The sequence below is a fragment of the Triturus cristatus genome, chromosome 5_2, assembly GCF_964204655.1.
Source record: "Triturus cristatus chromosome 5_2, aTriCri1.1, whole genome shotgun sequence".
In the NCBI taxonomy this organism is placed as follows: Eukaryota; Metazoa; Chordata; class Amphibia; order Caudata; family Salamandridae; genus Triturus; species Triturus cristatus.
Genome location: NC_140588.1, coordinates 554,963,272 through 554,989,434, shown reverse-complemented (window position 1 = coordinate 554,989,434; position 26,163 = coordinate 554,963,272). Strand labels below are relative to the sequence as shown.

At 33.8% G+C, this 26,163-nt stretch overlaps 20 non-coding genes across 20 annotated transcripts; 10 read left to right on the top strand and 10 right to left on the bottom strand.

Annotated features, from left to right (window-relative positions):
- Positions 1-1,546: 1,546 nt before the first annotated feature.
- Positions 1,547-1,618, top strand: TRNAQ-CUG (transfer RNA glutamine (anticodon CUG)). Its single transcript has one exon. It is a non-coding gene; the product is annotated as a tRNA-Gln (tRNA).
- Positions 1,619-2,443: 825 nt separating this feature from the next.
- Positions 2,444-2,515, bottom strand: TRNAQ-UUG (transfer RNA glutamine (anticodon UUG)). The gene has a single exon. It is a non-coding gene; the product is annotated as a tRNA-Gln (tRNA).
- Positions 2,516-4,062: 1,547 nt separating this feature from the next.
- TRNAQ-CUG (transfer RNA glutamine (anticodon CUG)) lies at positions 4,063-4,134 on the top strand. The gene has a single exon. It is a non-coding gene; the product is annotated as a tRNA-Gln (tRNA).
- Positions 4,135-4,959: 825 nt separating this feature from the next.
- Positions 4,960-5,031, bottom strand: TRNAQ-UUG (transfer RNA glutamine (anticodon UUG)). The gene has a single exon. It is a non-coding gene; the product is annotated as a tRNA-Gln (tRNA).
- A 1,550-nt stretch (positions 5,032-6,581) lies between these two features.
- Positions 6,582-6,653, top strand: TRNAQ-CUG (transfer RNA glutamine (anticodon CUG)). The gene has a single exon. It is a non-coding gene; the product is annotated as a tRNA-Gln (tRNA).
- Positions 6,654-7,479: 826 nt separating this feature from the next.
- On the bottom strand, positions 7,480-7,551 carry TRNAQ-UUG (transfer RNA glutamine (anticodon UUG)). The gene has a single exon. It is a non-coding gene; the product is annotated as a tRNA-Gln (tRNA).
- A 1,550-nt stretch (positions 7,552-9,101) lies between these two features.
- On the top strand, positions 9,102-9,173 carry TRNAQ-CUG (transfer RNA glutamine (anticodon CUG)). The gene has a single exon. It is a non-coding gene; the product is annotated as a tRNA-Gln (tRNA).
- Positions 9,174-9,998: 825 nt separating this feature from the next.
- TRNAQ-UUG (transfer RNA glutamine (anticodon UUG)) lies at positions 9,999-10,070 on the bottom strand. Its single transcript has one exon. It is a non-coding gene; the product is annotated as a tRNA-Gln (tRNA).
- Positions 10,071-11,620: 1,550 nt separating this feature from the next.
- TRNAQ-CUG (transfer RNA glutamine (anticodon CUG)) lies at positions 11,621-11,692 on the top strand. Its single transcript has one exon. It is a non-coding gene; the product is annotated as a tRNA-Gln (tRNA).
- Positions 11,693-12,517: 825 nt separating this feature from the next.
- Positions 12,518-12,589, bottom strand: TRNAQ-UUG (transfer RNA glutamine (anticodon UUG)). Its single transcript has one exon. It is a non-coding gene; the product is annotated as a tRNA-Gln (tRNA).
- A 1,547-nt stretch (positions 12,590-14,136) lies between these two features.
- Positions 14,137-14,208, top strand: TRNAQ-CUG (transfer RNA glutamine (anticodon CUG)). Its single transcript has one exon. It is a non-coding gene; the product is annotated as a tRNA-Gln (tRNA).
- An 825-nt stretch (positions 14,209-15,033) lies between these two features.
- TRNAQ-UUG (transfer RNA glutamine (anticodon UUG)) lies at positions 15,034-15,105 on the bottom strand. Its single transcript has one exon. It is a non-coding gene; the product is annotated as a tRNA-Gln (tRNA).
- A 1,547-nt stretch (positions 15,106-16,652) lies between these two features.
- On the top strand, positions 16,653-16,724 carry TRNAQ-CUG (transfer RNA glutamine (anticodon CUG)). The gene has a single exon. It is a non-coding gene; the product is annotated as a tRNA-Gln (tRNA).
- An 825-nt stretch (positions 16,725-17,549) lies between these two features.
- On the bottom strand, positions 17,550-17,621 carry TRNAQ-UUG (transfer RNA glutamine (anticodon UUG)). The gene has a single exon. It is a non-coding gene; the product is annotated as a tRNA-Gln (tRNA).
- A 1,547-nt stretch (positions 17,622-19,168) lies between these two features.
- Positions 19,169-19,240, top strand: TRNAQ-CUG (transfer RNA glutamine (anticodon CUG)). Its single transcript has one exon. It is a non-coding gene; the product is annotated as a tRNA-Gln (tRNA).
- Positions 19,241-20,065: 825 nt separating this feature from the next.
- TRNAQ-UUG (transfer RNA glutamine (anticodon UUG)) lies at positions 20,066-20,137 on the bottom strand. The gene has a single exon. It is a non-coding gene; the product is annotated as a tRNA-Gln (tRNA).
- Positions 20,138-21,684: 1,547 nt separating this feature from the next.
- On the top strand, positions 21,685-21,756 carry TRNAQ-CUG (transfer RNA glutamine (anticodon CUG)). Its single transcript has one exon. It is a non-coding gene; the product is annotated as a tRNA-Gln (tRNA).
- An 825-nt stretch (positions 21,757-22,581) lies between these two features.
- TRNAQ-UUG (transfer RNA glutamine (anticodon UUG)) lies at positions 22,582-22,653 on the bottom strand. Its single transcript has one exon. It is a non-coding gene; the product is annotated as a tRNA-Gln (tRNA).
- Positions 22,654-24,200: 1,547 nt separating this feature from the next.
- Positions 24,201-24,272, top strand: TRNAQ-CUG (transfer RNA glutamine (anticodon CUG)). The gene has a single exon. It is a non-coding gene; the product is annotated as a tRNA-Gln (tRNA).
- An 825-nt stretch (positions 24,273-25,097) lies between these two features.
- TRNAQ-UUG (transfer RNA glutamine (anticodon UUG)) lies at positions 25,098-25,169 on the bottom strand. Its single transcript has one exon. It is a non-coding gene; the product is annotated as a tRNA-Gln (tRNA).
- Positions 25,170-26,163: the final 994 nt, after the last annotated feature.

Here is a 26,163-nt window from a genome sequence, read left to right as displayed (position 1 = left end):
CCCATGTGAAAGGAGTGCAAACTGCTGCAGCAATGTGGGAATGTCAAAGTTTTTAATATTCTACTGTCAAAGAGAAACTGAATTGGATTGCTTTCCTATTCTGGTAAACTTTTGCATATTGAACTATGTTGGGGAAGGATGTTGCCCAAAAGACTCAAATAACGTTATAACTCTGTTGAACAGTGGTTTTTATGTGAGATAATATTTTTCAATAAAAGATAAGTTGCCCCCTGAGGCAAATCTCTTCTGTCAAAATGGAAAGCTCACCCTGGTAGGGGAGGGTGGATGGTGTCATGGTTAGCACTCTGGACTCTGAAAACAGGGATCTGAGTACAAATTTCAGTGGGACTTATCTGAACTTTACAATTTTCTTTTCCATTCAGTTCTTAGAAGTTTTATTTGGAACAACATCACATTTACTTATAAACATGTAAAAATCAACCTGTACATATGTATCTCTGTATATATAGCTATATGTCTCTGTATATTTATAGGAAAATATAAACATATAGATTATAAAAATAAATATAATTAGTGGAGGTGAAAATCATGAACAGTTGTTGCCTCTCAGCATTTGAAACATGAGTTTCTACTTCTTTCTCTTTTATATGTCCTGAAATTGAGATAGTCACTTTTTACTCAGTATTGATCCAACAATACAGTTGATGTATACAAAGCATATCATATGATTTGTGAATAAAGTTCAAAAATGAGAATTTGATCAGTACCTGTGATGCCTCCGACCAAAAGCTTATATTTTACGATTGGAGAGCAACTGTTGTAAATCAGCATGAAAAACATTTTCTTTTCACGATTTCCATACTAATATCAAACAACATTTTTACTAGCTGAATGAGATCATCATTTGGGTTCCTCTATGTTTGATTGAAGAAAACTTCTCATTCAAAATGTGCTATTTTCGCCTTATCAATAGCAGGAAAGCTTAAAAAAGTGATGCTGTGAATCACCCGTCTGAAATGCGTTTGAGAAAATCAGGATATGATTTTATAATGGCTAACTACTTTGTGAAGAAATTTGATGTCAAAGTATTGTAAAGTTTGTATTGATGTAACTTGTTCAAGCTGATGGACATTTTGAAAGCATTCAATAATTGACTCTTTCAACCTACTGGTGTTGGATTTGAGCTATCAATGAACAAAGATGAAGAAATGGAAAAGCTCAAGAGTAATAAAAAAAGTCCCTCCAAGGTCTCAAATCGGATCATTGGATGCAAAGTCCAAATTGCCAACCATTGCTCTATGGAGCCACCCATGCAGGAGACAGAGACATTGCTTCAGTAGTCTGGAAATGTAGACTGTTTAATTATGCTACAGGCAAAGATGAACATTGTGATATAACTTTTATATTCTGATAAACATTTGAATATTTAACACTTTTATAGAGAATATAGCGAAAAGAATCAAATCACATTAAAGCTCTATCCACTATGACCATTCAAATGAGATATCTTTGTATCAATATAAGAGAAGGCCATCACTGATGCGCTCTCTTTTGTCTCAATGGAAAAGTCACTCTTGTGTGAGAGGGTTCCATGGTGTAATGGTTAGCACTCTGGACTCTGAATCCAGCGATCCGAGTTCAAATCTCGGTGGGACCTACTACAATTATGAGATTCACTGTTTAACTCATTTTTTAGTATTTGGTCTAGAAAAAACCTAATATCAATGTTTTATACTGATGCGTATGAACGCATAAGTATGTATAGATGCATACATAGCTTTATCCGTCTAGATAGCTGTTAGACAATATGAACATATCAATTATTCATAAACATAAATATTGAAGCTGAACCTAGAAACTGTTCTTTCACATCCACATTGTAAACATGAGTTTATTTTCCTTTCTCATCTATATGGCCAGTAATGAGATAGTTCATTTTTGCTGATTTCTTAGCTGACAACATGCTGGACTTACACAGTGCATTTCATTGTGAATTTCTTTGAAAGTGAATTTCAGATTCACACCTTTGACATGTCTTTCAAAAGATTCAACTTTATTGGTTGTGGAATTACTGTTGAAAATCAGTGTGTAAAATCTTTGTACGTCTGAATTTCAAGATTATTATTCAAACTGCACATCTTCGGTCACCGTAATACAAAGTTTGGCTCCTCAAGTTTTGTTTTAATGAATGCTTTGCAATTAAAAAGTTCCTTGTTCCCCTTATCAAAAACAGTAAGATTTTAAAAAGTAATGTCGTGCATCAGGCCCCTGTGATGAGTTTGAGAAACCAGAGTGAGTTTGTAAAATCTCTCATTATTTTGAGCCATTTAGTTTCCAGGTATTGTAAAAATTCTATTATTTGCTCACATCTAGTAAACTTTTAGAGTATAATCAATAAATTAATTTTTCACCCTACCGGTATTAGATATGTGATATTAATGAATACACTTGAAAGAAAATGATTTGGTCAAGAGTCATAAAATGGTCCCACCGAGATTTGAACTCGGATCATTGGATTCAAAGTCCAAAGTGCTAACCATTACACCATGGAACCTCCCATGTGAAAGGAGTGCAAACTGCTGCAGCAATGTGGGAATGTCAAAGTTTTTAATATTCTACTGTCAAAGAGAAACTGAATTGGATTGCTTTCCTATTCTGGTAAACTTTTGCATATTGAACTATGTTGGGGAAGGATGTTGCCCAAAAGACTCAAATAACGTTATAACTCTGTTGAACAGTGGTTTTTATGTGAGATAATATTTTTCAATAAAAGATAAGTTGCCCCCTGAGGCAAATCTCTTCTGTCAAAATGGAAAGCTCACCCTGGTAGGGGAGGGTGGATGGTGTCATGGTTAGCACTCTGGACTCTGAAAACAGGGATCTGAGTACAAATTTCAGTGGGACTTATCTGAACTTTACAATTTTCTTTTCCATTCAGTTCTTAGAAGTTTTATTTGGAACAACATCACATTTACTTATAAACATGTAAAAATCAACCTGTACATATGTATCTCTGTATATATAGCTATATGTCTCTGTATATTTATAGGAAAATATAAACATATAGATTATAAAAATAAATATAATTAGTGGAGGTGAAAATCATGAACAGTTGTTGCCTCTCAGCATTTGAAACATGAGTTTCTACTTCTTTCTCTTTTATATGTCCTGAAATTGAGATAGTCACTTTTTACTCAGTATTGATCCAACAATACAGTTGATGTATACAAAGCATATCATATGATTTGTGAATAAAGTTCAAAAATGAGAATTTGATCAGTACCTGTGATGCCTCCGACCAAAAGCTTATATTTTACGATTGGAGAGCAACTGTTGTAAATCAGCATGAAAAACATTTTCTTTTCACGATTTCCATACTAATATCAAACAACATTTTTACTAGCTGAATGAGATCATCATTTGGGTTCCTCTATGTTTGATTGAAGAAAACTTCTCATTCAAAATGTGCTATTTTCGCCTTATCAATAGCAGGAAAGCTTAAAAAAGTGATGCTGTGAATCACCCGTCTGAAATGCGTTTGAGAAAATCAGGATATGATTTTATAATGGCTAACTACTTTGTGAAGAAATTTGATGTCAAAGTATTGTAAAGTTTGTATTGATGTAACTTGTTCAAGCTGATGGACATTTTGAAAGCATTCAATAATTGACTCTTTCAACCTACTGGTGTTGGATTTGAGCTATCAATGAACAAAGATGAAGAAATGGAAAAGCTCAAGAGTAATAAAAAAAGTCCCTCCAAGGTCTCAAATCGGATCATTGGATGCAAAGTCCAAATTGCCAACCATTGCTCTATGGAGCCACCCATGCAGGAGACAGAGACATTGCTTCAGTAGTCTGGAAATGTAGACTGTTTAATTATGCTACAGGCAAAGATGAACATTGTGATATAACTTTTATATTCTGATAAACATTTGAATATTTAACACTTTTATAGAGAATATAGCGAAAAGAATCAAATCACATTAAAGCTCTATCCACTATGACCATTCAAATGAGATATCTTTGTATCAATATAAGAGAAGGCCATCACTGATGCGCTCTCTTTTGTCTCAATGGAAAAGTCACTCTTGTGTGAGAGGGTTCCATGGTGTAATGGTTAGCACTCTGGACTCTGAATCCAGCGATCCGAGTTCAAATCTCGGTGGGACCTACTACAATTATGAGATTCACTGTTTAACTCATTTTTTAGAATTTGGTCTAGAAAAAACCTAATATCAATGTTTTATACTGATGCGTATGAACGCATAAGTATGTATAGATGCATACATAGCTTTATCCGTCTAGATAGCTGTTAGACAATATGAACATATCAATTATTCATAAACATAAATATTGAAGCTGAACCTAGAAACTGTTCTTTCACATCCACATTGTAAACATGAGTTTATTTTCCTTTCTCATCTATATGGCCAGTAATGAGATAGTTCATTTTTGCTGATTTCTTAGCTGACAACATGCTGGACTTACACAGTGCATTTCATTGTGAATTTCTTTGAAAGTGAATTTCAGATTCACACCTTTGACATGTCTTTCAAAAGATTCAACTTTATTGGTTGTGGAATTACTGTTGAAAATCAGTGTGTAAAATCTTTGTACGTCTGAATTTCAAGATTATTATTCAAACTGCACATCTTCGGTCACCGTAATACAAAGTTTGGCTCCTCAAGTTTTGTTTTAATGAATGCTTTGCAATTAAAAAGTTCCTTGTTCCCCTTATCAAAAACAGTAAGATTTTAAAAAGTAATGTCGTGCATCAGGCCCCTGTGATGAGTTTGAGAAACCAGAGTGAGTTTGTAAAATCTCTCATTATTTTGAGCCATTTAGTTTCCAGGTATTGTAAAAATTCTATTATTTGCTCACATCTAGTAAACTTTTAGAGTATAATCAATAAATTAATTTTTCACCCTACCGGTATTAGATATGTGATATTAATGAATACACTTGAAAGAAAATGATTTGGTCAAGAGTCATAAAATGGTCCCACCGAGATTTGAACTCGGATCATTGGATTCAAAGTCCAAAGTGCTAACCATTACACCATGGAACCTCCCATGTGAAAGGAGTGCAAACTGCTGCAGCAATGTGGAAATGTCAAAGTTTTTAATATTCTACTGTCAAAGAGAAACTGAATTGGATTGCTTTCCTATTCTGGTAAACTTTTGCATATTGAACTATGTTGGGGAAGGATGTTGCCCAAAAGACTCAAATAACGTTATAACTCTGTTGAACAGTGGTTTTTATGTGAGATAATATTTTTCAATAAAAGATAAGTTGCCCCCTGAGGCAAATCTCTTCTGTCAAAATGGAAAGCTCACCCTGGTAGGGGAGGGTGGATGGTGTCATGGTTAGCACTCTGGACTCTGAAAACAGGGATCTGAGTACAAATTTCAGTGGGACTTATCTGAACTTTACAATTTTCTTTTCCATTCAGTTCTTAGAAGTTTTATTTGGAACAACATCACATTTACTTATAAACATGTAAAAATCAACCTGTACATATGTATCTCTGTATATATAGCTATATGTCTCTGTATATTTATAGGAAAATATAAACATATAGATTATAAAAATAAATATAATTAGTGGAGGTGAAAATCATGAACAGTTGTTGCCTCTCAGCATTTGAAACATGAGTTTCTACTTCTTTCTCTTTTATATGTCCTGAAATTGAGATAGTCACTTTTTACTCAGTATTGATCCAACAATACAGTTGATGTATACAAAGCATATCATATGATTTGTGAATAAAGTTCAAAAATGAGAATTTGATCAGTACCTGTGATGCCTCCGACCAAAAGCTTATATTTTACGATTGGAGAGCAACTGTTGTAAATCAGCATGAAAAACATTTTCTTTTCACGATTTCCATACTAATATAAAACAACATTTTTACTAGCTGAATGAGATCATCATTTGGGTTCCTCTATGTTTGATTGAAGAAAACTTCTCATTCAAAATGTGCTATTTTCGCCTTATCAATAGCAGGAAAGCTTAAAAAAGTGATGCTGTGAATCACCCGTCTGAAATGCGTTTGAGAAAATCAGGATATGATTTTATAATGGCTAACTACTTTGTGAAGAAATTTGATGTCAAAGTATTGTAAAGTTTGTATTGATGTAACTTGTTCAAGCTGATGGACATTTTGAAAGCATTCAATAATTGACTCTTTCAACCTACTGGTGTTGGATTTGAGCTATCAATGAACAAAGATGAAGAAATGGAAAAGCTCAAGAGTAATAAAAAAAGTCCCTCCAAGGTCTCAAATCGGATCATTGGATGCAAAGTCCAAATTGCCAACCATTGCTCTATGGAGCCACCCATGCAGGAGACAGAGACATTGCTTCAGTAGTCTGGAAATGTAGACTGTTTAATTATGCTACAGGCAAAGATGAACATTGTGATATAACTTTTATATTCTGATAAACATTTGAATATTTAACACTTTTATAGAGAATATAGTAGCGAAAAGAATCAAATCACATTAAAGCTCTATCCACTATGACCATTCAAATGAGATATCTTTGTATCAATATAAGAGAAGGCCATCACTGATGCGCTCTCTTTTGTCTCAATGGAAAAGTCACTCTTGTGTGAGAGGGTTCCATGGTGTAATGGTTTGCACTCTGGACTCTGAATCCAGCGATCCGAGTTCAAATCTCGGTGGGACCTACTACAATTATGAGATTCACTGTTTAACTCATTTTTTAGAATTTGGTCTAGAAAAAACCTAATATCAATGTTTTATACTGATGCGTATGAACGCATAAGTATGTATAGATGCATACATAGCTTTATCCGTCTAGATAGCTGTTAGACAATATGAACATATCAATTATTCATAAACATAAATATTGAAGCTGAACCTAGAAACTGTTCTTTCACATCCACATTGTAAACATGAGTTTATTTTCCTTTCTCATCTATATGGCCAGTAATGAGATAGTTCATTTTTGCTGGATTTCTTAGCTGACAACATGCTGGACTTACACAGTGCATTTCATTGTGAATTTCTTTGAAAGTGAATTTCAGATTCACACCTTTGACATGCCTTTCAAAAGATTCAACTTTATTGGTTGTGGAATTACTGTTGAAAATCAGTGTGTAAAATCTTTGTACGTCTGAATTTCAAGATTATTATTCAAACTGCACATCTTCGGTCACCGTAATACAAAGTTTGGCTCCTCAAGTTTTGTTTTAATGAATGCTTTGCAATTAAAAAGTTCCTTGTTCCCCTTATCAAAAACAGTAAGATTTTAAAAAGTAATGTCGTGCATCAGGCCCCTGTGATGAGTTTGAGAAACCAGAGTGAGTTTGTAAAATCTCTCATTATTTTGAGCCATTTAGTTTCCAGGTATTGTAAAAATTCTATTATTTGCTCACATCTAGTAAACTTTTAGAGTATAATCAATAAATTAATTTTTCACCCTACCGGTATTAGATATGTGATATTAATGAATACACTTGAAAGAAAATGATTTGGTCAAGAGTCATAAAATGGTCCCACCGAGATTTGAACTCGGATCATTGGATTCAAAGTCCAAAGTGCTAACCATTACACCATGGAACCTCCCATGTGAAAGGAGTGCAAACTGCTGCAGCAATGTGGAAATGTCAAAGTTTTTAATATTCTACTGTCAAAGAGAAACTGAATTGGATTGCTTTCCTATTCTGGTAAACTTTTGCATATTGAACTATGTTGGGGAAGGATGTTGCCCAAAAGACTCAAATAACGTTATAACTCTGTTGAACAGTGGTTTTTATGTGAGATAATATTTTTCAATAAAAGATAAGTTGCCCCCTGAGGCAAATCTCTTCTGTCAAAATGGAAAGCTCACCCTGGTAGGGGAGGGTGGATGGTGTCATGGTTAGCACTCTGGACTCTGAAAACAGGGATCTGAGTACAAATTTCAGTGGGACTTATCTGAACTTTACAATTTTCTTTTCCATTCAGTTCTTAGAAGTTTTATTTGGAACAACATCACATTTACTTATAAACATGTAAAAATCAACCTGTACATATGTATCTCTGTATATATAGCTATATGTCTCTGTATATTTATAGGAAAATATAAACATATAGATTATAAAAATAAATATAATTAGTGGAGGTGAAAATCATGAACAGTTGTTGCCTCTCAGCATTTGAAACATGAGTTTCTACTTCTTTCTCTTTTATATGTCCTGAAATTGAGATAGTCACTTTTTACTCAGTATTGATCCAACAATACAGTTGATGTATACAAAGCATATCATATGATTTGTGAATAAAGTTCAAAAATGAGAATTTGATCAGTACCTGTGATGCCTCCGACCAAAAGCTTATATTTTACGATTGGAGAGCAACTGTTGTAAATCAGCATGAAAAACATTTTCTTTTCACGATTTCCATACTAATATAAAACAACATTTTTACTAGCTGAATGAGATCATCATTTGGGTTCCTCTATGTTTGATTGAAGAAAACTTCTCATTCAAAATGTGCTATTTTCGCCTTATCAATAGCAGGAAAGCTTAAAAAAGTGATGCTGTGAATCACCCGTCTGAAATGCGTTTGAGAAAATCAGGATATGATTTTATAATGGCTAACTACTTTGTGAAGAAATTTGATGTCAAAGTATTGTAAAGTTTGTATTGATGTAACTTGTTCAAGCTGATGGACATTTTGAAAGCATTCAATAATTGACTCTTTCAACCTACTGGTGTTGGATTTGAGCTATCAATGAACAAAGATGAAGAAATGGAAAAGCTCAAGAGTAATAAAAAAAGTCCCTCCAAGGTCTCAAATCGGATCATTGGATGCAAAGTCCAAATTGCCAACCATTGCTCTATGGAGCCACCCATGCAGGAGACAGAGACATTGCTTCAGTAGTCTGGAAATGTAGACTGTTTAATTATGCTACAGGCAAAGATGAACATTGTGATATAACTTTTATATTCTGATAAACATTTGAATATTTAACACTTTTATAGAGAATATAGTAGCGAAAAGAATCAAATCACATTAAAGCTCTATCCACTATGACCATTCAAATGAGATATCTTTGTATCAATATAAGAGAAGGCCATCACTGATGCGCTCTCTTTTGTCTCAATGGAAAAGTCACTCTTGTGTGAGAGGGTTCCATGGTGTAATGGTTAGCACTCTGGACTCTGAATCCAGCGATCCGAGTTCAAATCTCGGTGGGACCTACTACAATTATGAGATTCACTGTTTAACTCATTTTTTAGAATTTGGTCTAGAAAAAACCTAATATCAATGTTTTATACTGATGCGTATGAACGCATAAGTATGTATAGATGCATACATAGCTTTATCCGTCTAGATAGCTGTTAGACAATATGAACATATCAATTATTCATAAACATAAATATTGAAGCTGAACCTAGAAACTGTTCTTTCACATCCACATTGTAAACATGAGTTTATTTTCCTTTCTCATCTATATGGCCAGTAATGAGATAGTTCATTTTTGCTGATTTCTTAGCTGACAACATGCTGGACTTACACAGTGCATTTCATTGTGAATTTCTTTGAAAGTGAATTTCAGATTCACACCTTTGACATGCCTTTCAAAAGATTCAACTTTATTGGTTGTGGAATTACTGTTGAAAATCAGTGTGTAAAATCTTTGTACGTCTGAATTTCAAGATTATTATTCAAACTGCACATCTTCGGTCACCGTAATACAAAGTTTGGCTCCTCAAGTTTTGTTTTAATGAATGCTTTGCAATTAAAAAGTTCCTTGTTCCCCTTATCAAAAACAGTAAGATTTTAAAAAGTAATGTCGTGCATCAGGCCCCTGTGATGAGTTTGAGAAACCAGAGTGAGTTTGTAAAATCTCTCATTATTTTGAGCCATTTAGTTTCCAGGTATTGTAAAAATTCTATTATTTGCTCACATCTAGTAAACTTTTAGAGTATAATCAATAAATTAATTTTTCACCCTACCGGTATTAGATATGTGATATTAATGAATACACTTGAAAGAAAATGATTTGGTCAAGAGTCATAAAATGGTCCCACCGAGATTTGAACTCGGATCATTGGATTCAAAGTCCAAAGTGCTAACCATTACACCATGGAACCTCCCATGTGAAAGGAGTGCAAACTGCTGCAGCAATGTGGAAATGTCAAAGTTTTTAATATTCTACTGTCAAAGAGAAACTGAATTGGATTGCTTTCCTATTCTGGTAAACTTTTGCATATTGAACTATGTTGGGGAAGGATGTTGCCCAAAAGACTCAAATAACGTTATAACTCTGTTGAACAGTGGTTTTTATGTGAGATAATATTTTTCAATAAAAGATAAGTTGCCCCCTGAGGCAAATCTCTTCTGTCAAAATGGAAAGCTCACCCTGGTAGGGGAGGGTGGATGGTGTCATGGTTAGCACTCTGGACTCTGAAAACAGGGATCTGAGTACAAATTTCAGTGGGACTTATCTGAACTTTACAATTTTCTTTTCCATTCAGTTCTTAGAAGTTTTATTTGGAACAACATCACATTTACTTATAAACATGTAAAAATCAACCTGTACATATGTATCTCTGTATATATAGCTATATGTCTCTGTATATTTATAGGAAAATATAAACATATAGATTATAAAAATAAATATAATTAGTGGAGGTGAAAATCATGAACAGTTGTTGCCTCTCAGCATTTGAAACATGAGTTTCTACTTCTTTCTCTTTTATATGTCCTGAAATTGAGATAGTCACTTTTTACTCAGTATTGATCCAACAATACAGTTGATGTATACAAAGCATATCATATGATTTGTGAATAAAGTTCAAAAATGAGAATTTGATCAGTACCTGTGATGCCTCCGACCAAAAGCTTATATTTTACGATTGGAGAGCAACTGTTGTAAATCAGCATGAAAAACATTTTCTTTTCACGATTTCCATACTAATATAAAACAACATTTTTACTAGCTGAATGAGATCATCATTTGGGTTCCTCTATGTTTGATTGAAGAAAACTTCTCATTCAAAATGTGCTATTTTCGCCTTATCAATAGCAGGAAAGCTTAAAAAAGTGATGCTGTGAATCACCCGTCTGAAATGCGTTTGAGAAAATCAGGATATGATTTTATAATGGCTAACTACTTTGTGAAGAAATTTGATGTCAAAGTATTGTAAAGTTTGTATTGATGTAACTTGTTCAAGCTGATGGACATTTTGAAAGCATTCAATAATTGACTCTTTCAACCTACTGGTGTTGGATTTGAGCTATCAATGAACAAAGATGAAGAAATGGAAAAGCTCAAGAGTAATAAAAAAAGTCCCTCCAAGGTCTCAAATCGGATCATTGGATGCAAAGTCCAAATTGCCAACCATTGCTCTATGGAGCCACCCATGCAGGAGACAGAGACATTGCTTCAGTAGTCTGGAAATGTAGACTGTTTAATTATGCTACAGGCAAAGATGAACATTGTGATATAACTTTTATATTCTGATAAACATTTGAATATTTAACACTTTTATAGAGAATATAGTAGCGAAAAGAATCAAATCACATTAAAGCTCTATCCACTATGACCATTCAAATGAGATATCTTTGTATCAATATAAGAGAAGGCCATCACTGATGCGCTCTCTTTTGTCTCAATGGAAAAGTCACTCTTGTGTGAGAGGGTTCCATGGTGTAATGGTTAGCACTCTGGACTCTGAATCCAGCGATCCGAGTTCAAATCTCGGTGGGACCTACTACAATTATGAGATTCACTGTTTAACTCATTTTTTAGAATTTGGTCTAGAAAAAACCTAATATCAATGTTTTATACTGATGCGTATGAACGCATAAGTATGTATAGATGCATACATAGCTTTATCCGTCTAGATAGCTGTTAGACAATATGAACATATCAATTATTCATAAACATAAATATTGAAGCTGAACCTAGAAACTGTTCTTTCACATCCACATTGTAAACATGAGTTTATTTTCCTTTCTCATCTATATGGCCAGTAATGAGATAGTTCATTTTTGCTGATTTCTTAGCTGACAACATGCTGGACTTACACAGTGCATTTCATTGTGAATTTCTTTGAAAGTGAATTTCAGATTCACACCTTTGACATGCCTTTCAAAAGATTCAACTTTATTGGTTGTGGAATTACTGTTGAAAATCAGTGTGTAAAATCTTTGTACGTCTGAATTTCAAGATTATTATTCAAACTGCACATTTTCGGTCACCGTAATACAAAGTTTGGCTCCTCAAGTTTTGTTTTAATGAATGCTTTGCAATTAAAAAGTTCCTTGTTCCCCTTATCAAAAACAGTAAGATTTTAAAAAGTAATGTCGTGCATCAGGCCCCTGTGATGAGTTTGAGAAACCAGAGTGAGTTTGTAAAATCTCTCATTATTTTGAGCCATTTAGTTTCCAGGTATTGTAAAAATTCTATTATTTGCTCACATCTAGTAAACTTTTAGAGTATAATCAATAAATTAATTTTTCACCCTACCGGTATTAGATATGTGATATTAATGAATACACTTGAAAGAAAATGATTTGGTCAAGAGTCATAAAATGGTCCCACCGAGATTTGAACTCGGATCATTGGATTCAAAGTCCAAAGTGCTAACCATTACACCATGGAACCTCCCATGTGAAAGGAGTGCAAACTGCTGCAGCAATGTGGAAATGTCAAAGTTTTTAATATTCTACTGTCAAAGAGAAACTGAATTGGATTGCTTTCCTATTCTGGTAAACTTTTGCATATTGAACTATGTTGGGGAAGGATGTTGCCCAAAAGACTCAAATAACGTTATAACTCTGTTGAACAGTGGTTTTTATGTGAGATAATATTTTTCAATAAAAGATAAGTTGCCCCCTGAGGCAAATCTCTTCTGTCAAAATGGAAAGCTCACCCTGGTAGGGGAGGGTGGATGGTGTCATGGTTAGCACTCTGGACTCTGAAAACAGGGATCTGAGTACAAATTTCAGTGGGACTTATCTGAACTTTACAATTTTCTTTTCCATTCAGTTCTTAGAAGTTTTATTTGGAACAACATCACATTTACTTATAAACATGTAAAAATCAACCTGTACATATGTATCTCTGTATATATAGCTATATGTCTCTGTATATTTATAGGAAAATATAAACATATAGATTATAAAAATAAATATAATTAGTGGAGGTGAAAATCATGAACAGTTGTTGCCTCTCAGCATTTGAAACATGAGTTTCTACTTCTTTCTCTTTTATATGTCCTGAAATTGAGATAGTCACTTTTTACTCAGTATTGATCCAACAATACAGTTGATGTATACAAAGCATATCATATGATTTGTGAATAAAGTTCAAAAATGAGAATTTGATCAGTACCTGTGATGCCTCCGACCAAAAGCTTATATTTTACGATTGGAGAGCAACTGTTGTAAATCAGCATGAAAAACATTTTCTTTTCACGATTTCCATACTAATATAAAACAACATTTTTACTAGCTGAATGAGATCATCATTTGGGTTCCTCTATGTTTGATTGAAGAAAACTTCTCATTCAAAATGTGCTATTTTCGCCTTATCAATAGCAGGAAAGCTTAAAAAAGTGATGCTGTGAATCACCCGTCTGAAATGCGTTTGAGAAAATCAGGATATGATTTTATAATGGCTAACTACTTTGTGAAGAAATTTGATGTCAAAGTATTGTAAAGTTTGTATTGATGTAACTTGTTCAAGCTGATGGACATTTTGAAAGCATTCAATAATTGACTCTTTCAACCTACTGGTGTTGGATTTGAGCTATCAATGAACAAAGATGAAGAAATGGAAAAGCTCAAGAGTAATAAAAAAAGTCCCTCCAAGGTCTCAAATCGGATCATTGGATGCAAAGTCCAAATTGCCAACCATTGCTCTATGGAGCCACCCATGCAGGAGACAGAGACATTGCTTCAGTAGTCTGGAAATGTAGACTGTTTAATTATGCTACAGGCAAAGATGAACATTGTGATATAACTTTTATATTCTGATAAACATTTGAATATTTAACACTTTTATAGAGAATATAGCGAAAAGAATCAAATCACATTAAAGCTCTATCCACTATGACCATTCAAATGAGATATCTTTGTATCAATATAAGAGAAGGCCATCACTGATGCGCTCTCTTTTGTCTCAATGGAAAAGTCACTCTTGTGTGAGAGGGTTCCATGGTGTAATGGTTAGCACTCTGGACTCTGAATCCAGCGATCCGAGTTCAAATCTCGGTGGGACCTACTACAATTATGAGATTCACTGTTTAACTCATTTTTTAGAATTTGGTCTAGAAAAAACCTAATATCAATGTTTTATACTGATGCGTATGAACGCATAAGTATGTATAGATGCATACATAGCTTTATCCGTCTAGATAGCTGTTAGACAATATGAACATATCAATTATTCATAAACATAAATATTGAAGCTGAACCTAGAAACTGTTCTTTCACATCCACATTGTAAACATGAGTTTATTTTCCTTTCTCATCTATATGGCCAGTAATGAGATAGTTCATTTTTGCTGATTTCTTAGCTGACAACATGCTGGACTTACACAGTGCATTTCATTGTGAATTTCTTTGAAAGTGAATTTCAGATTCACACCTTTGACATGTCTTTCAAAAGATTCAACTTTATTGGTTGTGGAATTACTGTTGAAAATCAGTGTGTAAAATCTTTGTACGTCTGAATTTCAAGATTATTATTCAAACTGCACATTTTCGGTCACCGTAATACAAAGTTTGGCTCCTCAAGTTTTGTTTTAATGAATGCTTTGCAATTAAAAAGTTCCTTGTTCCCCTTATCAAAAACAGTAAGATTTTAAAAAGTAATGTCGTGCATCAGGCCCCTGTGATGAGTTTGAGAAACCAGAGTGAGTTTGTAAAATCTCTCATTATTTTGAGCCATTTAGTTTCCAGGTATTGTAAAAATTCTATTATTTGCTCACATCTAGTAAACTTTTAGAGTATAATCAATAAATTAATTTTTCACCCTACCGGTATTAGATATGTGATATTAATGAATACACTTGAAAGAAAATGATTTGGTCAAGAGTCATAAAATGGTCCCACCGAGATTTGAACTCGGATCATTGGATTCAAAGTCCAAAGTGCTAACCATTACACCATGGAACCTCCCATGTGAAAGGAGTGCAAACTGCTGCAGCAATGTGGAAATGTCAAAGTTTTTAATATTCTACTGTCAAAGAGAAACTGAATTGGATTGCTTTCCTATTCTGGTAAACTTTTGCATATTGAACTATGTTGGGGAAGGATGTTGCCCAAAAGACTCAAATAACGTTATAACTCTGTTGAACAGTGGTTTTTATGTGAGATAATATTTTTCAATAAAAGATAAGTTGCCCCCTGAGGCAAATCTCTTCTGTCAAAATGGAAAGCTCACCCTGGTAGGGGAGGGTGGATGGTGTCATGGTTAGCACTCTGGACTCTGAAAACAGGGATCTGAGTACAAATTTCAGTGGGACTTATCTGAACTTTACAATTTTCTTTTCCATTCAGTTCTTAGAAGTTTTATTTGGAACAACATCACATTTACTTATAAACATGTAAAAATCAACCTGTACATATGTATCTCTGTATATATAGCTATATGTCTCTGTATATTTATAGGAAAATATAAACATATAGATTATAAAAATAAATATAATTAGTGGAGGTGAAAATCATGAACAGTTGTTGCCTCTCAGCATTTGAAACATGAGTTTCTACTTCTTTCTCTTTTATATGTCCTGAAATTGAGATAGTCACTTTTTACTCAGTATTGATCCAACAATACAGTTGATGTATACAAAGCATATCATATGATTTGTGAATAAAGTTCAAAAATGAGAATTTGATCAGTACCTGTGATGCCTCCGACCAAAAGCTTATATTTTACGATTGGAGAGCAACTGTTGTAAATCAGCATGAAAAACATTTTCTTTTCACGATTTCCATACTAATATAAAACAACATTTTTACTAGCTGAATGAGATCATCATTTGGGTTCCTCTATGTTTGATTGAAGAAAACTTCTCATTCAAAATGTGCTATTTTCGCCTTATCAATAGCAGGAAAGCTTAAAAAAGTGATGCTGTGAATCACCCGTCTGAAATGCGTTTGAGAAAATCAGGATATGATTTTATAATGGCTAACTACTTTGTGAAGAAATTTGATGTCAAAGTATTGTAAAGTTTGTATTGATGTAACTTGTTCAAGCTGATGGACATTTTGAAAGCATTCAATAATTGACTCTTTCAACCTACTGGTGTTGGATTTGAGCTATCAATGAACAAAGATGAAGAAATGGAAAAGCTCAAGAGTAATAAAAAAAGTCCCTCCAAGGTCTCAAATCGGATCATTGGATGCAAAGTCCAAATTGCCAACCATTGCTCTATGGAGCCACCCATGCAGGAGACAGAGACATTGCTTCAGTAGTCTGGAAATGTAGACTGTTTAATTATGCTACAGGCAAAGATGAACATTGTGATATAACTTTTATATTCTGATAAACATTTGAATATTTAACACTTTTATAGAGAATATAGCGAAAAGAATCAAATCACATTAAAGCTCTATCCACTATGACCATTCAAATGAGATATCTTTGTATCAATATAAGAGAAGGCCATCACTGATGCGCTCTCTTTTGTCTCAATGGAAAAGTCACTCTTGTGTGAGAGGGTTCCATGGTGTAATGGTTAGCACTCTGGACTCTGAATCCAGCGATCCGAGTTCAAATCTCGGTGGGACCTACTACAATTATGAGATTCACTGTTTAACTCATTTTTTAGAATTTGGTCTAGAAAAAACCTAATATCAATGTTTTATACTGATGCGTATGAACGCATAAGTATGTATAGATGCATACATAGCTTTATCCGTCTAGATAGCTGTTAGACAATATGAACATATCAATTATTCATAAACATAAATATTGAAGCTGAACCTAGAAACTGTTCTTTCACATCCACATTGTAAACATGAGTTTATTTTCCTTTCTCATCTATATGGCCAGTAATGAGATAGTTCATTTTTGCTGATTTCTTAGCTGACAACATGCTGGACTTACACAGTGCATTTCATTGTGAATTTCTTTGAAAGTGAATTTCAGATTCACACCTTTGACATGTCTTTCAAAAGATTCAACTTTATTGGTTGTGGAATTACTGTTGAAAATCAGTGTGTAAAATCTTTGTACGTCTGAATTTCAAGATTATTATTCAAACTGCACATCTTCGGTCACCGTAATACAAAGTTTGGCTCCTCAAGTTTTGTTTTAATGAATGCTTTGCAATTAAAAAGTTCCTTGTTCCCCTTATCAAAAACAGTAAGATTTTAAAAAGTAATGTCGTGCATCAGGCCCCTGTGATGAGTTTGAGAAACCAGAGTGAGTTTGTAAAATCTCTCATTATTTTGAGCCATTTAGTTTCCAGGTATTGTAAAAATTCTATTATTTGCTCACATCTAGTAAACTTTTAGAGTATAATCAATAAATTAATTTTTCACCCTACCGGTATTAGATATGTGATATTAATGAATACACTTGAAAGAAAATGATTTGGTCAAGAGTCATAAAATGGTCCCACCGAGATTTGAACTCGGATCATTGGATTCAAAGTCCAAAGTGCTAACCATTACACCATGGAACCTCCCATGTGAAAGGAGTGCAAACTGCTGCAGCAATGTGGAAATGTCAAAGTTTTTAATATTCTACTGTCAAAGAGAAACTGAATTGGATTGCTTTCCTATTCTGGTAAACTTTTGCATATTGAACTATGTTGGGGAAGGATGTTGCCCAAAAGACTCAAATAACGTTATAACTCTGTTGAACAGTGGTTTTTATGTGAGATAATATTTTTCAATAAAAGATAAGTTGCCCCCTGAGGCAAATCTCTTCTGTCAAAATGGAAAGCTCACCCTGGTAGGGGAGGGTGGATGGTGTCATGGTTAGCACTCTGGACTCTGAAAACAGGGATCTGAGTACAAATTTCAGTGGGACTTATCTGAACTTTACAATTTTCTTTTCCATTCAGTTCTTAGAAGTTTTATTTGGAACAACATCACATTTACTTATAAACATGTAAAAATCAACCTGTACATATGTATCTCTGTATATATAGCTATATGTCTCTGTATATTTATAGGAAAATATAAACATATAGATTATAAAAATAAATATAATTAGTGGAGGTGAAAATCATGAACAGTTGTTGCCTCTCAGCATTTGAAACATGAGTTTCTACTTCTTTCTCTTTTATATGTCCTGAAATTGAGATAGTCACTTTTTACTCAGTATTGATCCAACAATACAGTTGATGTATACAAAGCATATCATATGATTTGTGAATAAAGTTCAAAAATGAGAATTTGATCAGTACCTGTGATGCCTCCGACCAAAAGCTTATATTTTACGATTGGAGAGCAACTGTTGTAAATCAGCATGAAAAACATTTTCTTTTCACGATTTCCATACTAATATAAAACAACATTTTTACTAGCTGAATGAGATCATCATTTGGGTTCCTCTATGTTTGATTGAAGAAAACTTCTCATTCAAAATGTGCTATTTTCGCCTTATCAATAGCAGGAAAGCTTAAAAAAGTGATGCTGTGAATCACCCGTCTGAAATGCGTTTGAGAAAATCAGGATATGATTTTATAATGGCTAACTACTTTGTGAAGAAATTTGATGTCAAAGTATTGTAAAGTTTGTATTGATGTAACTTGTTCAAGCTGATGGACATTTTGAAAGCATTCAATAATTGACTCTTTCAACCTACTGGTGTTGGATTTGAGCTATCAATGAACAAAGATGAAGAAATGGAAAAGCTCAAGAGTAATAAAAAAAGTCCCTCCAAGGTCTCAAATCGGATCATTGGATGCAAAGTCCAAATTGCCAACCATTGCTCTATGGAGCCACCCATGCAGGAGACAGAGACATTGCTTCAGTAGTCTGGAAATGTAGACTGTTTAATTATGCTACAGGCAAAGATGAACATTGTGATATAACTTTTATATTCTGATAAACATTTGAATATTTAACACTTTTATAGAGAATATAGCGAAAAGAATCAAATCACATTAAAGCTCTATCCACTATGACCATTCAAATGAGATATCTTTGGATCAATATAAGAGAAGGCCATCACTGATGCGCTCTCTTTTGTCTCAATGGAAAAGTCACTCTTGTGTGAGAGGGTTCCATGGTGTAATGGTTAGCACTCTGGACTCTGAATCCAGCGATCCGAGTTCAAATCTCGGTGGGACCTACTACAATTATGAGATTCACTGTTTAACTCATTTTTTAGAATTTGGTCTAGAAAAAACCTAATATCAATGTTTTATACTGATGCGTATGAACGCATAAGTATGTATAGATGCATACATAGCTTTATCCGTCTAGATAGCTGTTAGACAATATGAACATATCAATTATTCATAAACATAAATATTGAAGCTGAACCTAGAAACTGTTCTTTCACATCCACATTGTAAACATGAGTTTATTTTCCTTTCTCATCTATATGGCCAGTAATGAGATAGTTCATTTTTGCTGATTTCTTAGCTGACAACATGCTGGACTTACACAGTGCATTTCATTGTGAATTTCTTTGAAAGTGAATTTCAGATTCACACCTTTGACATGTCTTTCAAAAGATTCAACTTTATTGGTTGTGGAATTACTGTTGAAAATCAGTGTGTAAAATCTTTGTACGTCTGAATTTCAAGATTATTATTCAAACTGCACATCTTCGGTCACCGTAATACAAAGTTTGGCTCCTCAAGTTTTGTTTTAATGAATGCTTTGCAATTAAAAAGTTCCTTGTTCCCCTTATCAAAAACAGTAAGATTTTAAAAAGTAATGTCGTGCATCAGGCCCCTGTGATGAGTTTGAGAAACCAGAGTGAGTTTGTAAAATCTCCCATTATTTTGAGCCATTTAGTTTCCAGGTATTGTAAAAATTCTATTATTTGCTCACATCTAGTAAACTTTTAGAGTATAATCAATAAATTAATTTTTCACCCTACCGGTATTAGATATGTGATATTAATGAATACACTTGAAAGAAAATGATTTGGTCAAGAGTCATAAAATGGTCCCACCGAGATTTGAACTCGGATCATTGGATTCAAAGTCCAAAGTGCTAACCATTACACCATGGAACCTCCCATGTGAAAGGAGTGCAAACTGCTGCAGCAATGTGGAAATGTCAAAGTTTTTAATATTCTACTGTCAAAGAGAAACTGAATTGGATTGCTTTCCTATTCTGGTAAACTTTTGCATATTGAACTATGTTGGGGAAGGATGTTGCCCAAAAGACTCAAATAACGTTATAACTCTGTTGAACAGTGGTTTTTATGTGAGATAATATTTTTCAATAAAAGATAAGTTGCCCCCTGAGGCAAATCTCTTCTGTCAAAATGGAAAGCTCACCCTGGTAGGGGAGGGTGGATGGTGTCATGGTTAGCACTCTGGACTCTGAAAACAGGGATCTGAGTACAAATTTCAGTGGGACTTATCTGAACTTTACAATTTTCTTTTCCATTCAGTTCTTAGAAGTTTTATTTGGAACAACATCACATTTACTTATAAACATGTAAAAATCAACCTGTACATATGTATCTCTGTATATATAGCTATATGTCTCTGTATATTTATAGGAAAATATAAACATATAGATTATAAAAATAAATATAATTAGTGGAGGTGAAAATCATGAACAGTTGTTGCCTCTCAGCATTTGAAACATGAGTTTCTACTTCTTTCTCTTTTATATGTCCTGAAATTGAGATAGTCACTTTTTACTCAGTATTGATCCAACAATACAGTTGATGTATACAAAGCATATCATATGATTTGTGAATAAAGTTCAAAAATGAGAATTTGATCAGTACCTGTGATGCCTCCGACCAAAAGCTTATATTTTACGATTGGAGAGCAACTGTTGTAAATCAGCATGAAAAACATTTTCTTTTCACGATTTCCATACTAATATAAAACAACATTTTTACTAGCTGAATGAGATCATCATTTGGGTTCCTCTATGTTTGATTGAAGAAAACTTCTCATTCAAAATGTGCTATTTTCGCCTTATCAATAGCAGGAAAGCTTAAAAAAGTGATGCTGTGAATCACCCGTCTGAAATGCGTTTGAGAAAATCAGGATATGATTTTATAATGGCTAACTACTTTGTGAAGAAATTTGATGTCAAAGTATTGTAAAGTTTGTATTGATGTAACTTGTTCAAGCTGATGGACATTTTGAAAGCATTCAATAATTGACTCTTTCAACCTACTGGTGTTGGATTTGAGCTATCAATGAACAAAGATGAAGAAATGGAAAAGCTCAAGAGTAATAAAAAAAGTCCCTCCAAGGTCTCAAATCGGATCATTGGATGCAAAGTCCAAATTGCCAACCATTGCTCTATGGAGCCACCCATGCAGGAGACAGAGACATTGCTTCAGTAGTCTGGAAATGTAGACTGTTTAATTATGCTACAGGCAAAGATGAACATTGTGATATAACTTTTATATTCTGATAAACATTTGAATATTTAACACTTTTATAGAGAATATAGCGAAAAGAATCAAATCACATTAAAGCTCTATCCACTATGACCATTCAAATGAGATATCTTTGGATCAATATAAGAGAAGGCCATCACTGATGCGCTCTCTTTTGTCTCAATGGAAAAGTCACTCTTGTGTGAGAGGGTTCCATGGTGTAATGGTTAGCACTCTGGACTCTGAATCCAGCGATCCGAGTTCAAATCTCGGTGGGACCTACTACAATTATGAGATTCACTGTTTAACTCATTTTTTAGAATTTGGTCTAGAAAAAACCTAATATCAATGTTTTATACTGATGCGTATGAACGCATAAGTATGTATAGATGCATACATAGCTTTATCCGTCTAGATAGCTGTTAGACAATATGAACATATCAATTATTCATAAACATAAATATTGAAGCTGAACCTAGAAACTGTTCTTTCACATCCACATTGTAAACATGAGTTTATTTTCCTTTCTCATCTATATGGCCAGTAATGAGATAGTTCATTTTTGCTGATTTCTTAGCTGACAACATGCTGGACTTACACAGTGCATTTCATTGTGAATTTCTTTGAAAGTGAATTTCAGATTCACACCTTTGACATGTCTTTCAAAAGATTCAACTTTATTGGTTGTGGAATTACTGTTGAAAATCAGTGTGTAAAATCTTTGTACGTCTGAATTTCAAGATTATTATTCAAACTGCACATCTTCGGTCACCGTAATACAAAGTTTGGCTCCTCAAGTTTTGTTTTAATGAATGCTTTGCAATTAAAAAGTTCCTTGTTCCCCTTATCAAAAACAGTAAGATTTTAAAAAGTAATGTCGTGCATCAGGCCCCTGTGATGAGTTTGAGAAACCAGAGTGAGTTTGTAAAATCTCCCATTATTTTGAGCCATTTAGTTTCCAGGTATTGTAAAAATTCTATTATTTGCTCACATCTAGTAAACTTTTAGAGTATAATCAATAAATTAATTTTTCACCCTACCGGTATTAGATATGTGATATTAATGAATACACTTGAAAGAAAATGATTTGGTCAAGAGTCATAAAATGGTCCCACCGAGATTTGAACTCGGATCATTGGATTCAAAGTCCAAAGTGCTAACCATTACACCATGGAACCTCCCATGTGAAAGGAGTGCAAACTGCTGCAGCAATGTGGAAATGTCAAAGTTTTTAATATTCTACTGTCAAAGAGAAACTGAATTGGATTGCTTTCCTATTCTGGTAAACTTTTGCATATTGAACTATGTTGGGGAAGGATGTTGCCCAAAAGACTCAAATAACGTTATAACTCTGTTGAACAGTGGTTTTTATGTGAGATAATATTTTTCAATAAAAGATAAGTTGCCCCCTGAGGCAAATCTCTTCTGTCAAAATGGAAAGCTCACCCTGGTAGGGGAGGGTGGATGGTGTCATGGTTAGCACTCTGGACTCTGAAAACAGGGATCTGAGTACAAATTTCAGTGGGACTTATCTGAACTTTACAATTTTCTTTTCCATTCAGTTCTTAGAAGTTTTATTTGGAACAACATCACATTTACTTATAAACATGTAAAAATCAACCTGTACATATGTATCTCTGTATATATAGCTATATGTCTCTGTATATTTATAGGAAAATATAAACATATAGATTATAAAAATAAATATAATTAGTGGAGGTGAAAATCATGAACAGTTGTTGCCTCTCAGCATTTGAAACATGAGTTTCTACTTCTTTCTCTTTTATATGTCCTGAAATTGAGATAGTCACTTTTTACTCAGTATTGATCCAACAATACAGTTGATGTATACAAAGCATATCATATGATTTGTGAATAAAGTTCAAAAATGAGAATTTGATCAGTACCTGTGATGCCTCCGACCAAAAGCTTATATTTTACGATTGGAGAGCAACTGTTGTAAATCAGCATGAAAAACATTTTCTTTTCACGATTTCCATACTAATATAAAACAACATTTTTACTAGCTGAATGAGATCATCATTTGGGTTCCTCTATGTTTGATTGAAGAAAACTTCTCATTCAAAATGTGCTATTTTCGCCTTATCAATAGCAGGAAAGCTTAAAAAAGTGATGCTGTGAATCACCCGTCTGAAATGCGTTTGAGAAAATCAGGATATGATTTTATAATGGCTAACTACTTTGTGAAGAAATTTGATGTCAAAGTATTGTAAAGTTTGTATTGATGTAACTTGTTCAAGCTGATGGACATTTTGAAAGCATTCAATAATTGACTCTTTCAACCTACTGGTGTTGGATTTGAGCTATCAATGAACAAAGATGAAGAAATGGAAAAGCTCAAGAGTAATAAAAAAAGTCCCTCCAAGGTCTCAAATCGGATCATTGGATGCAAAGTCCAAATTGCCAACCATTGCTCTATGGAGCCACCCATGCAGGAGACAGAGACATTGCTTCAGTAGTCTGGAAATGTAGACTGTTTAATTATGCTACAGGCAAAGATGAACATTGTGATATAACTTTTATATTCTGATAAACATTTGAATATTTAACACTTTTATAGAGAATATAGCGAAAAGAATCAAATCACATTAAAGCTCTATCCACTATGACCATTCAAATGAGATATCTTTGGATCAATATAAGAGAAGGCCATCACTGATGCGCTCTCTTTTGTCTCAATGGAAAAGTCACTCTTGTGTGAGAGGGTTCCATGGTGTAATGGTTAGCACTCTGGACTCTGAATCCAGCGATCCGAGTTCAAATCTCGGTGGGACCTACTACAATTATGAGATTCACTGTTTAACTCATTTTTTAGAATTTGGTCTAGAAAAAACCTAATATCAATGTTTTATACTGATGCGTATGAACGCATAAGTATGTATAGATGCATACATAGCTTTATCCGTCTAGATAGCTGTTAGACAATATGAACATATCAATTATTCATAAACATAAATATTGAAGCTGAACCTAGAAACTGTTCTTTCACATCCACATTGTAAACATGAGTTTATTTTCCTTTCTCATCTATATGGCCAGTAATGAGATAGTTCATTTTTGCTGATTTCTTAGCTGACAACATGCTGGACTTACACAGTGCATTTCATTGTGAATTTCTTTGAAAGTGAATTTCAGATTCACACCTTTGACATGTCTTTCAAAAGATTCAACTTTATTGGTTGTGGAATTACTGTTGAAAATCAGTGTGTAAAATCTTTGTACGTCTGAATTTCAAGATTATTATTCAAACTGCACATCTTCGGTCACCGTAATACAAAGTTTGGCTCCTCAAGTTTTGTTTTAATGAATGCTTTGCAATTAAAAAATTCCTTGTTCCCCTTATCAAAAACAGTAAGATTTTAAAAAGTAATGTCGTGCATCAGGCCCCTGTGATGAGTTTGAGAAACCAGAGTGAGTTTGTAAAATCTCTCATTATTTTGAGCCATTTAGTTTCCAGGTATTGTAAAAATTCTATTATTTGCTCACATCTAGTAAACTTTTAGAGTATAATCAATAAATTAATTTTTCACCCTACCGGTATTAGATATGTGATATTAATGAATACACTTGAAAGAAAATGATTTGGTCAAGAGTCATAAAATGGTCCCACCGAGATTTGAACTCGGATCATTGGATTCAAAGTCCAAAGTGCTAACCATTACACCATGGAACCTCCCATGTGAAAGGAGTGCAAACTGCTGCAGCAATGTGGAAATGTCAAAGTTTTTAATATTCTACTGTCAAAGAGAAACTGAATTGGATTGCTTTCCTATTCTGGTAAACTTTTGCATATTGAACTATGTTGGGGAAGGATGTTGCCCAAAAGACTCAAATAACGTTATAACTCTGTTGAACAGTGGTTTTTATGTGAGATAATATTTTTCAATAAAAGATAAGTTGCCCCCTGAGGCAAATCTCTTCTGTCAAAATGGAAAGCTCACCCTGGTAGGGGAGGGTGGATGGTGTCATGGTTAGCACTCTGGACTCTGAAAACAGGGATCTGAGTACAAATTTCAGTGGGACTTATCTGAACTTTACAATTTTCTTTTCCATTCAGTTCTTAGAAGTTTTATTTGGAACAACATCACATTTACTTATAAACATGTAAAAATCAACCTGTACATATGTATCTCTGTATATATAGCTATATGTCTCTGTATATTTATAGGAAAATATAAACATATAGATTATAAAAATAAATATAATTAGTGGAGGTGAAAATCATGAACAGTTGTTGCCTCTCAGCATTTGAAACATGAGTTTCTACTTCTTTCTCTTTTATATGTCCTGAAATTGAGATAGTCACTTTTTACTCAGTATTGATCCAACAATACAGTTGATGTATACAAAGCATATCATATGATTTGTGAATAAAGTTCAAAAATGAGAATTTGATCAGTACCTGTGATGCCTCCGACCAAAAGCTTATATTTTACGATTGGAGAGCAACTGTTGTAAATCAGCATGAAAAACATTTTCTTTTCACGATTTCCATACTAATATAAAACAACATTTTTACTAGCTGAATGAGATCATCATTTGGGTTCCTCTATGTTTGATTGAAGAAAACTTCTCATTCAAAATGTGCTATTTTCGCCTTATCAATAGCAGGAAAGCTTAAAAAAGTGATGCTGTGAATCACCCGTCTGAAATGCGTTTGAGAAAAT